The 14,955-nt window shown below is 38.3% G+C and overlaps 1 protein-coding gene across 8 annotated transcripts in view; it reads left to right on the top strand.

Moving 5' to 3' along the window:
* Window positions 1-14,955, top strand: part of ZNF148 (zinc finger protein 148) — a 141,190-nt gene that overhangs the window by 38,091 nt on the left and 88,144 nt on the right. For 7 of the 8 annotated variants that reach the window (XM_006154553.3, XM_006154554.3, XM_006154552.3 and 4 more), the window contains one exon: window positions 3,552-3,687. The gene's annotated coding sequence lies outside the window, so the exon portion shown is untranslated. Of the gene's footprint in view, window positions 1-3,551; window positions 3,688-13,279; window positions 13,377-14,955 lie in introns of those variants that run through there. The other variant, XM_014590173.2, reaches the window with a different exon arrangement.

A 14,955-nucleotide genomic window follows, 5' to 3' on the forward strand; every position in this document is an offset into this window, starting at 1 on the left:
TCTGGAATACCTATTATGCAGCCGTTTGGCCATTTAATGGTATCTAGGATTTCCCATACATTGTCTTCATTTTTAATGGTTATTCTTATATTTTTTTCAGTTGCTTGGACTAAATTGGAGATTTTGTCTTCAAGGTCAGAGATTCTTCTGTGTGGTCTAATCTCTATGTCACCTGCTGGCCCCATATTTTTACTTCTAAGTTTTTGTCTCTCATCGGCAACATAGAGTTGGATCTTTTTTTTATCGGCCAGTCTGACATTATCTGCCTTTCCATTGGGCTGTTAGGCCATTCACACTTTAATTATGTGTATGTTTGGATTTGTATTTGCCATTTGCTTTTTGTTTTATATATGTCTCCTGTGTTCTTATTCCTGTCTCCTTTATTGTTTTTATTTTTTTGGAGAGGTTTTTTCGCTATAGGGTGCGTGCGCTTGCCAAACAGACAGAGAGACAGAAAGCGAGAAATCACCCCCAGGGTGGATGGTCACGCCGCAATCCCTTCTCCTCCATTCTCCTCTCGGGATCCTGGGCACACACGTACATGCGCCTGGTGTGAGTTTTAAGCCACCGGGTCCGGGACGCGAACCGCAGTCGACTACGTGGGAGTCCAGCGACATAGCCATTATGCTAACTACTGATTCCCTCCTTTATTGTTTTTTTTTTTGTGGTAAATATTTTCTAGTGTGCCATTTTAATTACTCTTGACTTTTTACTATATATATATTTTAAAGTTGTTTTCTTTGTTATTGCTGTTGTTTTCTTTATTATTGCTGTTGGGATTACATAATACATTTTGATAGTCTGCTTAATATGAGTAAAGTATAAAAACTTTATCCTAATATATCTCTCATCTTTCTCCTTCATTATGCCACTGTCATAATATACATTTATAAGTTTTAAAAGCCCAGCAATACAGTATTATAATCATTGCTTTACATACTCATAAGTACTTTGAAGAGGTAAGAGAAGAAATAAGGAAAGTTTATTCATGGAATAGTTCTAGATTCACCCACATGTTTACTATTAGGTTGTTGGGAAAATCATGATGCATTTTTGCATAAAAAACTTAGAAAAATACATTAGGACTTTTCCGATGACATAATATCTCTCATGGTCTTCATTTCTTCTTGTGTGTTTGAATCTGTTGTCTTTTTCTTTAGCTTCATGAACTTCCTTTAATATTTCCTGTAAGACAGGTCTGTTAGCAAGAAATCCTCTTAGTCTTTGTTTATCTAAGGATATCTTTTTTCCTTAATTGATGAAGGATAGTTTGCTGCCTTCTTGGTAAACAACATTTTTTTTCAAATCTTTGAATATGTGATTCCACTGCCCTATGTCCTCTGTTGTTTCAGACTGATAGCCAACTGTTAATCTTTCTGATGTTGTCCTGCACACACTTTTAAGATTTTTCTCCTGAATTTGCTTTTAACACTTTGATTATGATGTTTCTAGGTGTAGGTCTCTCAAGTGGTGTTTCTTCTACTTGAAGCTCATTGATCTTCGTGGGTCTATAGATTTTTTTTTTTTTTTGAGAGATTTTTACCTTAGGGTGTGTGTGTTTGCTAGAGAGACAGAGAGACAGAAAGTGAGAAATCACCCCCTGGGAGGATGGCCATGCCATAATCCCTTTTCCATTTTCCTCCTGAGATCTTAGGCTTGCACACATAGTGCCCAGTATTAGTTTGACGCCACCAAGTCTGGGACATGAATCATGGCCACGTGGGAGTCCAGCAACATAACTGCTATACTATCTGCTGGTCCCTGGATCTATAGATTTAACTTTCCTAAGAAAAAGAAAATTTGAGAAGTTTTGGCCAGTATTTATTGTATTTTTTTCCGGTATTCCTCTTTCTTTTATCCTTCTTGTACTCTAGAAATGATGGCAAGGTGTGGATGTTCTTTTTTTTTTTTTTTTTAGAGGTTTTCACTGTAGGGCGCGTGCGCTTGCCAGACAGACAGAGAGAGACAGAGAGACAAAGCGAGAAATCACCTCCAAGAGGGATGGTCACACTGCAATCCCTTCTCCTCCATTCTCCTCTCAGGATCTTGGGCACGTACGCACACGCGCCTGGCGTGAGTTCTAAGCCACTCGGTCCGGGATGCGAACTACGGTCGACTACTTGGGAATCCAGGGACATAGCCATTACGCTAACTGCTGGTTCCCAGATGTGGCTATTCTTCATGTCTCTGGAGCATCGTTTGTTTCTCTTTAATGTTTTTTCTTTCTGTTGTTCAGATTGGACAATTCTTGTTGTATCTTTAAGGGTCACTTTTTTTTTCTGTCATCTTGAATGTGGTTTGGGGCCTTCCTGGTAATTTTTTTTTTTTTTTTAAACTGTTGGGTGTATATGCTTGTTAGAGAGAAAGTGGGAAATCACCCCCAGGGGGAATGGCCACGCTGCAGCCCCTTCTCCTCCATTCTCCATCTTGGATATGCACACATACTTGACATGATTCTCAAGCTGCTGAGTTCAGGACTCAAACTGTGTAGTCGGTTATGTGGAATCGTGCCTTAGACTCTGTGCCACCTGCTGACCCCTCTGATACATTTTTTTATTTCAGTTACTATACTCTTCAACTTCAGAATTTCCATTTGGTTGTTGGCATAATTTCTGTGCCTTTTGTGAGAATATCTATTGATTGATCATTTTCATAATTAAAATTTATTATTTTTTTTTTGGTAGAGATTTTTGCCTTAGGGCACATGTGCTCACCAGAAAGAGATGACAGAGATAGTGAGAGGGCAAGTGAGGAATCACCCCTCCATGGGGGATGGCCTCACCATGGTCCTTCCTCCTTTATTTTCCTGAGATCTTGGTCACGCTTGCACATGTGCTCGGTATGATTTTCAAGCTACCGGGTCTGGGACTCGAACTGCAGCTGGCCATGTGGGAGTCTAGCAATATAACTCCTGTGGCATCAGCTGGTCCCCAATATAATAGTGTTTTTAAATGGTTCCTTAATCTTTGCCTTTTTCTTTTGAAAAAATCTTTTAGATCTTTGTCTTCTCAGTGTCCTTTACTATCCCATATCGCTGAAGCTTTAGAGTCTAAGCCTAGGTATATAGTTTTAATAAGGCCAGGACTTTTTTCTTAGTTACTACCTACTAATATTTTATTCCCTCCAATTTTGACTTAAAAACAAGTCAGTATGGGGCCAGTAGGTGACATGCTAGTTGAGGTGCTAGACTCCCACATAGCCAACTGGTGTTCAACTCCTAGACCCTGCACCCTGAAAATTATGCTGAGTGCATGTGCGTGCATGCCCAGAATCCCAGGAAGAGAATGGAGAAGAAAGGATCAGAAGGGACCACAGCGTGGTTATCCCTCCCCCCAGGGGGTGATTTCTCACTTTTTCTCTCACTATCTCTGTTTCTCACTGGCAAGTGAAACCTTAAAAAAAAAGCTAAAAAGGTCAATGCACTGATATTTATACATAATATATTTACAAAGAGTGATCACTACTAGTCTGCAGATATTGTATTTGCATAGTAGTTTTCCCTCCAATAATGTTTCTTGTTTGTTGTTTGTGCCTTTGTTTTTTTATTGTAGGAGTTGGATGGCATAAGTGATTAAGGTGTTACTGAGGGTTCCTGAAGCCTATGAAAGGTAGAAATTCAGCCATGATTTCTTTTTCAACTCTACAGCATTCCCTTCCTTGAAGTCTTCATTTTTACCTTAGTCTCAGGTAATTTTAATACTTTTTCAAAATCTTGAATAAGTAAATTTTTTCAAATACGAAACCATTTTTTGGCTGCCAGAATATCATGTTGTTTATGATTGTTTCTTGGTGTTTCGATATTTGTATCTTGGAGAAGATTTAATTTTTTTCTTAATGTTTAATTTTTTAAAACAATTTTAAGAGAAAATTGATGAATAATGATGTTTTAAATTTAGTTTGATATAGAGAATATGTTTAATTTATTATTTTATCTTAATTAAAATTTAAATGAGAAGTTTCCTTGTTTTTAATCCTTTTCTTCAACAGCATATTGCATTTTTTTCACCCCTGCCCTATCATAAACACAAAAATACCTACATTAGATTTTCCAGAGTCTCTAAGGAAATTTATTTTTATACTTGGGAACTTATTTTCATACTTGGAAAATTAGACTTGTTAGTGAGATTTAATATCGTTTGCTATATAACTTTTAAAATGTCAAAACTATAACATTACTGTACATATGTATTTGCCTATACTAATATAAAGAGGCAGTCTTGTAGATAACTTAGTGTAATAATTTGAATTTGGTATATTGATATTTGACATTAGTTATAGATTGATATATAACTATATATAACTATTATATTTAATATATTAGATGTATGTGTTATATTTGATACATTAGTGTGTAGACTTGGCTACTGTGATAGAGGCTTATAAAGGTGTGTTTATATTTTTCTAGAAGTATATTTATATTTACTCGAGAAGTCTTTGCAAACTGTTGAGAGTTTATGGAGGTTTCAGAATCATCATGACCCAGGCTAATTTGTCTTGCTCTGGTGTTTATAATATGTGGCTTCTATCTTGTATTATAGTCCAGGATGGTTGTCATCATGTCTGCTAACAGTGAAGAAAGAGGGGAAGGCCATTCTTATTTCCATTAAGGGAAGTTATGTATATTACTCACATTCCTTTGGTTGTAAACTTGTCAGGTGGCTACTGTGAGCTACAAGGGAAGCTGGGAAATGAGTCTTCCCTAGGCAGATGTGTCTCAATTTTTATTATTAGGTAAGAGAGAGAACAGATTTTGGGGAGATAAGCTTTCCACTTAATACAAATAAAGGTATGTTGATTTTAATAGTTAATACTTTTTTTTGTACTGGGATGATTTTTGATTACTATACATAGTAAAGGTTACCATTAGGTGTTTAGCATTTGTTTATTGAACACAGAAAAGTACTTTTTGTGCTTTTGGTGTTATATGAAGCTACAGAAAATGTATAGTTTCCTGGTAGAATCGATATTTTGAATATTAATGTTTGAATTGTCAGTATTGGCATAAAATATAATGGATTCAATAACCAGATCAACAGAATGTAGGATTCTTTTATTTTTAAAAAAACATTTAACCTTTTCCCTCCTCTTCGTTTCTCCTTTTTTTCCCCCCAGTTGTGAGAGAAAGGGACAGATACAGAGATGTATTTTGATAGGGTCTTTACTGTTAACCTTCCTCTCAAGTCTTCCAGTTAGCTAGGATTAAAGGTGTGCACAGCTATGTTTGGTGTGCTCAGCTCCGTCTGGGAATTGTACCCAGGCCTTCTATGTAGTTTCCAGCCTCCCAAGCAGAAATGTTACCTGTGTACCAGCACAGCTCTGCCACCCTCTCCTTTTAAAGATACATTGTTGTCTTTTCTTTTTTATTTTTAAAAAATTGCCAGAGTGTATATTTACTTACTAGAGAGAAAGAAAACATCTTGTTGTCTTCCCAAAGTGTGGTTATACCACAATAAGTTTTCTTCCATTTCTCCATTCCATCAGGATTTTGGACAAATGCACATGTGCCTAGTGTGTTTTTCAACCCAGTTCTGCTAGAATTCAAGCTGTGGTTAGTTCTGTGGGATTTAATCTCTCTCTTTTTTAAATAATTATTTTATTTAATTTTATTTGTCATTATTATTTGATCAGAGAAAGATAGAGATAGAGAAAGAAAGTGAGAAAGCAAGCCTCCAGGTCCGAGATCTAAACTGCGGTCAGCCATGATGTGGGATTCCAGTGTCTTATCCACCATGCCACCTGCCACCCCAGATTTGATTCTATTAACCACTGCGCTATGGGACCAGCTTCATAGCTGTTTTTTGTTGTTTTTTAAATAACTGTTTATTCAATTTTATCTATCATTTTTTATTATTTTAAAATTTGCTACAGGGAGTGTGTGCTCACCAGGGAGAGAGACAGAGAGAGGGAAAGAGAAAGCAAGCCACCAGGTTCAGGACTTGAACCATGGTTAGTCATGTGGGAGTCCAGTGCCTTAACCACCGTGTCACCTGCTGGTTACCATAGTTGTTCTTTAACAAAGTTTGAGTTGTACAGATATTTTAGTATATATTTCGAAGTTCTCTTTTATTACTTCTTAATGCAAGAGGGCATGTGCACATACTAGAGAGAGTGCAAACAGAGACGAAGCACCTTCTGTATTGGGTCACAGCATGGTCCTTTTTCCCTCTGTTTCACCATCTTGTTGAGATTTTGGGCACCTATGTACATGTGCCCGTTGGTGTTTTTTAAGCCTGTAGGCCCAAGATTCCAACCATGGTTTGGCCATGTGGGATCAGATTTTTCATGCAGAGCACTTAACCACTAACAGGATAGCCTGATATTTGTATTTCTGACATGGATATTTTAAAAGGTATAATTTCTCACTGATTCATGCATAGATTAAAAAGTTAATATCCAAATTAATGGAACTGGCATCCTCTAAATAACAAGGAGTTGCTGAAAATGCTTTTAATCAGGGACCAGCAGTTAGCATAATGGCTGTGTCGCTGAACTCCCATGTAGTAGACCGTGGTTTGAGTCCCAGACCCAGTGGCTTGAACCCAGGTCGGGGGCGGGTGCATTCACCCGAGAGGAGAATGGAGGAGAAGGGATTGCGGCATGGCCATCTCCTCCGTGTGTGTGTGGGTGATTTCTCGCTTTCTGTCTCTCTCTCTCTCTCTCTCTCTGTCCTTCTGGTGAGCACACACGCCCTATAGCAAAAACCTCTAAAAAAAAAAAAAAGCTTTGAATCAGAAGTAATTTTTCTCTTTCTTTTTAAAGAATTATTTTATTTAACTTGATTTGTTTTTAATTTGACCAGAGAGGGACAGAGTGAGTGAGAGAGAGGAAAAGTGAGAGAGCAAGCCGCCAGGTCCGGGACTTAAACCATAATCGACCATGTGGGAGTCTAGTGCCCCTTAACCATGCCACCTGCCAGCCCCGTGTTTTTTTGTTTGTTTTTGTTTTTTAACGTTTATTTTATTTATTTTTTTTTAATTAAATTTAGCTTTTCTCTCTTGCTTTCAGAACAAATTCCTTTGAATTTTTCTGCTTACAAGTGAAGTATTGTTTTAGTTTGGAGGGGCCTGGTACAAGAGAGGAGGAGGTATTTTTAATTTTGAGAGAATATTTTATGTTTTTTTTTTTAATTTGTCAGAAGGCACGTGTATTTGTCTGGGAGGGGGGAAGCATCCCTCAATGGGGGCATGGTTATACCTTAGTCTCTTCCTCCATCTCTGCATCTTGTTAGGATTTGGGCACACTTGCACATACCTAGCATGTTTTTATTTATTTCTCTTTAAGAATTATTTATTCGGGGCCAGCAGATGGTGTAATGGTTACATTGCTGGACTCCCATGTAGTCCACCGTAGTTCAAGTCCTGGGCACAGTGGCTTAAAACTTACACGAGGAGCATGTGCGCGTGTGCCCAAAATCCTGAGAGGAGAATGGGGGAGAAGGGATTGTGGTTTGGCCATCCCCCTGGGGATTTTTCGCTTTTTGTGTCTCTGGTGAGCACATACACACACTGTATAGTAAAAATCTCTCTTTTTAAAAAAAATTATTTAATTTTACTTATTATTATTACTATTATTTTTAATTTGCTATAGGACACATGCTCACCAGAGAGAGAGAAGGTGAGAAGACAACCTGCTTGGTCCAGGACTTGAAATGTTGGCTCCCATGTGGGAGTCTAGTAACTTAACAAGGCATACCACCTGCTGACCCCCCCCTTTTTTTTTTTTTTCATTTTTTTAAAAAAAAATCTGTCATAGGCCATGTGGGATTGCTAGGGTGGGGGATGGAGAGATAGAGACAAAAAGAGAGAAAGTGAGAAATTATGTCTCAGGAGGATGGCCATACCACATTCCCATCTCCAATATTCTCTTGGGATTTTCGACATGCACACACATGCTCCCACTGTTTTTTAAGCTGCCTCGTCCAGGACTTGAACCATGGTTGACCTTATGGAAGTCTACTGCCTTAACTGTTACGCCATCTGCTGGCCCCCAACCCCTCATGTTTTTCAAGCTGCTGGATGTGGAACTCAAACTGCACAGTTGGCATATGAGATCTCTCTCCCATACCCACCTGACCACAGAGCTGGTCCTGGGGGAATATTGGAAATTGGAAATTTTTCTCTCTTTTTTTTTTTTTTTTTTTTTTTTTTTTTGGAGTTTTGGTTTTGGGGGGGTAGATTTTTGCTATAGGGTGCATGCTCTCGCCAGACATACAGAGAGAGACAGAGAGACAGAAAGCAGGAAATCACCCCCCAGGGGGGATGGCCATGCCGCAATCCCTTCTCCTCCATTCTCCTCTCGGGATCTTGGGCACGCACACACACGCGCCCGGCGTGAGTTTAAGCTACTGGGTCTGGGACTCAAACTGTGGTCGACTACGTGGGAGTCCAGCGACATAGCCATTATGCTAGCTGCTGGTCCCGAAATTGGAAATTATTCTTTAGAAAAGACAGTGATATTTAGGTTCATACGCTGGCCTACTATGATCTTTTTTTCATCATAATATATAGTTGAAGTTTTACATTGTTCAGTAAAAGTTCACAGAAAATAATAGTCCTACCAAACTCAATAATAAAAACAAAGGCAGGACCTTTAAATGATAAATATTTATTTCTTTCACACTTGAATGCAGATTAATTAAAAGTGGCAGATAGATGTGCTTGTACATTCTAAAGGGGAACTAGGTACTTTCAAGAATTCTTAGAGGATTATGGGACAAGTCTTCACATCTGTTTTTACATGAAAACTTATATACCTTTTTTCTTTGATACAGGCATATCTTTAGCACTGCTTTTACATCTATTAGCCATATTTAGGATTTTTAAAATTTGATTATTATTATTTTTTTGGAAGCGAGACAGTAAAGAAGCAAAAGATATTCCTGGGAAGGGTTTGAAGAAATAATGGAAAAAGAAAGTTTGAATGTATATGTAGACTCATGAGGGGAAGAATGGCTGAGGAGAAATTTCCCGAGGTTGAAGTAATCGAGGAAGTTTGAAAACAGCATATATCAAGTGTCTAGTCCTCCTGCAGAAGAAAGAGGGTAACAGGTTCAGAAAGTTCTCGCATGGCAGCCATAAGATTGAGTCTCATTTGAGCAGCTTACTGGCTGTACCAAGCTAAGCTTTGGTACCAGAGCGGCCTCAGAGAATGTGGTGAGAAGAAAATGAGATTAGCGACTTCTTAAGGTGTCCAGGGCCTTTTTAAGTCAAAGAAGTAGTACAGTATGGTAAAAAGCACATTGAACTAGGTAGTCCTGATTAGAAATCCCACTGTATTTCCTACCTGTGTGACCTTAAGTAAGGCCCAGTTTCTTCATCTGTTATATGTAGACACACTATTGCTGGTCTCAAGAGTTACTGTAAATGTGAAGTGAGGTAACATGTACCCATGCAGTGTCTTAAATCTAACAGCATATCCTGCTCAGGCTACAATAATTTCTGAATTTTGGAATATAGCCATAAACTTATGAAAAAGTTCCGGAAAATACTTTCTCATTAATTGAAAACTCCCATGGGGGGGGGGAGATCTCGACATTATTTATTGATTTATTTTATTTATCTATTTTTAAAATTATTTATTTAATTTTATTTATTCATTCACTTATTTTAATTTGACCAGAGAGAGATACACAGAGAGAGAGAGGGAAAGTGAGAAAGCAAGCCACTAGGTCCGGTACTTGAACCACAGTCGGCCATGTGGGAGTGTCCAGCACCTTAATCACCACGCCACCTGCTGGTCCCTCAACTTTGTTTTTTTAAGGTTTTGCCATAGGGTATGAGCATTCTCTAGAGAGAGGCAGAGAAAGAGACAGTGAGAGGGAAAGTGAGAAATCACTCTGCTGTGGGAAGATGGCCATACCACAATTCCTTTTCCACCATTCTTCTCTTGGGACTTTGGGCATGCACACATATGCGTCTGGTGTGAGTCTCAAGCTGCCATCTTTGAGACTTGAACCATAGTTGGCCATATGGGAGTTCAGCATCTTAAGCACTAGGCCACCTGCTAGTTCAATATCTCAGCATTTTTTTTCCCGAGAGATTTGTGCTATAGGGTGTGTGTGCTCATCAGAGAGACAGAAAGTGAGAAATCACCCCTTAAGGGGAATGGCTACGCTGCAATCCCTTCTTTGTTCTCATCTTGGGACTTTGGGCAGGCACACACACATCCTCCATGTGAGTTTTAAGCTGCTGGGTCCAGGATTAGAACTGCAGTTGGCCCCGTGGTAGTCCAGCAACGTAAGCACTATGCTATCTGCGTGGTGATTAAAAATGAGTAGTTAATACTTCCTGATCTCCCAGTCTTGAAAGGAAAAAAATGAGTAAATACCCAACTTGTCCACATGATAAACCTCTGTTAACTTTGTCCTCTGAAACAAACCAAAACATTCACCTTAGCTTTGGGAATAGTTGTCACACATGCTTTTATTACCTTCAATTTTTTTTTTTTACTTGATTTCAAGTTACAAATCTTTAAAGGTAGGTTTTAGTTACTTGCCCACAGTTGATTAGAAGCATTAAATCAGGAGACAAGAAGAATCAGGTCTGTTTGGGAAGGTAATTGTAATTTATGTAATTTATGTTCTTTTAAAGTACAGCTTTGCTGCCAAGCTTAAATGACTAGGGTTTACCTAAGCTGGTGCAGTTAGGATTACCTCTATACATTTGTCAGTCAGGGTAGATGTTAAGTGTGTTTTGCAGGACAGGAAATTGAATGGAATAGGAAACTGCATTGTATCTATCCCCTTAAATACCTGTTATAAAGTACCTTCCATCTAATTGAATGGAATAGGAAACTGCATTGTATCCCCTTAAATACCTGTTATAAAGTACTTTCCATCTTTCGGCAAAGGGGTGATGATGAAGGAAGAATAAATCTTGGAAGAGGGGATAACATGCAGAGTTGGAAGTAATCTGCTGAAGGGAGCTTCAGGAGAAATTGGTCAGAGCTGGGCTCCTTCCTTTCTTACTCCTGTTGTGTTCTAGTTTTCAGCATTCTCTTCTCTGGGTAACTTGACTTAGAGAGGAAGGATTACCATCCTGTCTTTAGCTGAATAGTCCTAGGATGTCATTGTCCATTGCTCTTGGTTCATTATAGATCTGCCATTTTGTATCCTGTAGTGTCAGCTGCCAAGTCCCTTCGCTTGAAAAATGTTCTTGAGAGGCTTATTATTCTGCTTTCTTTTTCTCCAGTGGGACATGAGGTTCCTGGGAACTCAAATTATTTGTTTAGTTTTTTTTCCCTTGTCAAAGTAGTCTTTCATGTGAGTGATATGATTTGAAGGAAATGTTATTTCTTTCTTTCTCTCTCACTATGTAATATTCCTAACCTCTGGATTTCCATTAATTGTCACACATTGGATAAAAAAATTGGCTTTTGGAGGGAGTAGCCGGAAGAGAGATTTAACTATTCATATGTGAGTATGGATTGAGTACATCCATTTTCTTTCATTAGGCTTTGCTGAGCCTCCCTGAAAATACTGAAATTAGAGAACAGGAATAGTATGTATTAACTTTTCAACCTGGGGGTTCTTTATTTTGTTTGGATTTTGAATGCATAGTGAACCACATGAGAGCTTTGAGAGCTTTTGAGAGTTTTAAGGAGAAAAGGTTAAAAACTATAGGCATATAGTTACAAGGACAATAAAAAAAAAGCTCCCTACTTTATGATTTTCCTAGATGTAGCTTTGTCCTATTCCTTTTTCCAATAGTGTTGGTGAAATTTCCTTTTTTGTTTGAAGGCCTTATTTCATTTCCTGTCCTTACTTTGCCCAGAGACAAGTTAAGGTGTGTGAAATAGGTAGGGCTCACTTTTATTTGTCTGTAAAACACATTTTTAAATAACAAAGTCTTAAAGAGGAAAAACAGTCCTGGAGTTAATCCAATTATCCACACCTTGTGAAACTGTTGTAACACTTAAAAGAAAAATGAAAAGGGATCAGCAGTTAGCGGAATGGCTATGTCGCTGGACTCCCATAGTTGACCTCTGTTGGAGTCCCAGACCTGGTGGCTTAAACTCACGCCAGGCGCCTGTGCATGTGCGCCCAAGATCCCAAGAGGAGAATGGAGGAGAAGGGATTGTGGTGTGGCTATCTCCCCTGGGGGGGTGATTTCTCGCTTTCTGTCTCTCTCTTTCTGGTAAGTGCATGGCCCCTATGGTAGGAAAAACAAACAAAAAACTCAAAAAAAAAAAAAAAGAAAAAACAGAAAATACTGGTAAGTGGTTTAAAAAAAAAATAAAATAAAAAGTCGAAATCATTCTTTTTCTTTTAGATTAAAAAAAACAATTAATTATTATTATTATTTTAAATTTTGCTATAGGGCACATGCACTCACCAGAGGTGGGGGGGAAGTCCCAGGTCCAGGATTCAAACCATGGTCGGTCATATGAGAGTTCAGTACCGTAATCACTCCGCCACCTGTTAGCCCCATGTAGGTTCTTTGTTATTTTACTTCCCAAATTTCATTATTTATTTCTTCCCAGAAAAATAAATTCTCTTCAGAATAACTTGATTGGAGCTATTTATCTTTTTAAAAATATGTGTATCGCTTCTCAGCATTTAGCTACGGTCAAATATAGTTAAAAATTATGTGGAAAGGATCTTATTATCCACATAGTTCCTGATTTTTTTTTTTTAATTTAATGTATTTTGAAAACCAGAGCACATAGCTAACTTCATTCTTAGTGGCCCACATGTGTTTCATTATATGGTTGAATTATAATTAACATGGGGCCAGCAGATGGCATGGCCGACTGGTTTGAGTCCCAGGCCTGGTGGCTTGAGACAACACTGGGTGGCTTGTACGTGCATGCCCAAGATCCTGGGAGGAGGGAGGAGAAAGCACTGCGGTGGCTATTCCCCCAGGGGGTGATTTCTCATTTTTTTCCTCTCACAGTTTCTGTTTCTCTCCCCAGCAAGTGCACTTGCCCTAAGGCAAAAAACTCTTTTAAAAAAAATACAAAACGAGTCTATCAATGGATGGTTAGGTTGTTTCCAGTCTTTTCCCAGTGAAGGGTTGCACCAGATATCCATGTATATGTGTCTTTAGTAAACTTTTATGAGTAGACTCATAGAATTGTTTATGTACCCAGCAGTGAGGTTGCAGGGTCAAGAGAACATGCAGTTTTTGTTTTGTTAGATATTTCCAAGGTTCACTTTAAAATCTTACCTGAGTCATATTCTTTGATGTAGGAGTTTATATTGATGTCTTAGTATTACCTGGTATTTTAGAAAAATTGTCTCAAACACAGTTTCTACTTTGGCCAGATTCCAAAGGCTTAATTTGGGGCCATAAGAATAAGGAACCTTATGTGAAAAGGAAGAGAGATATCTGTTTTGTGCTTCGTGTGGTCTGAGGAAATTTTCAGAGAAGTGTGAGGTATGCTGTCTTCCCGCTGCAGGTTTCTTATTCTGGCACCTTAATGCCTTTTCCCCCCTAAATACTGTCTTCAGTACTTACTGTTTCAGCTTAATGTTAGGGATAAGGTTAGTAAACCGTTATGTTTGTGTGTGATTAAAAACAATGGCACAATACTGTAGGGATATAGTTTTAAATAGTGTGCATATATTATGCTAAATTGATTTTAAATGGATGAGATACATGATCAAAAACATTGGCATTGGGCACCAGTGTTGTAAGGGTTGGGTCATTAAATCAGCTTTAACTTTGGTTGGTTTTCTAAAACAGAAAACAATACCTGAGAGTATGCCCTAGATGGGTTTCTGTAAGTTGTTTTTTTAGCAACTGCTTTCATATCTCCCATGTTTTCCAAAAGCTCTCAAGTTTTTTCAAATGACAGTGTGTATGATACAGCAGTTGTATTGGGAATGAAGAATTGGAAGAGTGGCTTTGTGTGTTCCCATTAAGAGCCTGTTGGATTAGGGGCTTTCCATATTCTTTTAAGGAAACAGTAAAATTTAGAAAAAGGCATAATTTATTTGTAAGGATTTCCAAAGAAGTGGCCATAACAATCCAATGTTATTTTTACAAGATTTACCTTACTTAGTTATAATATAGTTTATTCTTAAAGGAAGCAATAAATGGAATATTTGATGAGAAGTTATTTGGTAATGTATTTAAAATCTTTGACCTTTAGATTTTAAGTTTGCTACGTAAAGATTTTGAAAATTGAAATCAGTTGTTTGGCCTATTGTCCCGTGTGTATTGTAGACCGCTAATACCAGGAAGACAAGGTTTGCAAGTATACGTTATACTTTTGCTTTGTTTACTTTGCTGTATAGGCTTTTTTACCTGTTCATTTAAGTAAAGGTTTCTCCCTTGATGATAACTTTGGTAAATGAAAGAGTATTTTGATTTCAGTAGTGTTAGAATTTAACTGATCATTTATTTCACCTCTGATAACTGTGATCAAGGCAGCCCTCATCTTACTTAACATGATTAACTTGGTTAAAAGGTGACTAAACTGAAACTCAGCCAATACATTTGTTAATTGTAGGTCTGTTGCATGGGTAGTGAATGCGTGTTTATTTCACACAAACTAGTAATAAAAGTAGTTTTTAAGAAACAGTTTTAGGTGGGACTGGCAGGTGGTGTAGTGGCAAAGGCACTGGACTCCCACATGACCGGCTGTGGTTCAAATCCTGGACCTGGTGACTTGAAAATTATGTCTTGCACATGTGTGTGGTTGCCCAAAATCCTGAGAAGAGAATGGAGAAGGGATTGCAGTCTGTGCTTCTTTCTATGGGTTAGTTTCTCACTTTCCCTCTCTTTGTCTCTGACTAGCAGGTGTACCCTATGGCAGAAAAAAAAAAGAGAGAGAGAGAGAGATATTTAGGGCCAGCTCCTTAGTTTGGTGGTCAAGGGAACTAGATACTCCATGAGGTTTGAATCTGAGGAGCTTGAAAAAAACACAGGGTGTGTGTGTGTGTGTGTGTGTGTGTGTGTGTGTGTGTGTGCGCGCGCGCGAGCGCGCACCCCCCCCCCACCCCAACATCCT

This window comes from Tupaia chinensis, unplaced genomic scaffold (assembly GCF_000334495.1).
Source record: "Tupaia chinensis unplaced genomic scaffold, TupChi_1.0 Scaffold000415_1, whole genome shotgun sequence".
Classification (NCBI taxonomy): domain Eukaryota; kingdom Metazoa; phylum Chordata; class Mammalia; order Scandentia; family Tupaiidae; genus Tupaia; species Tupaia belangeri.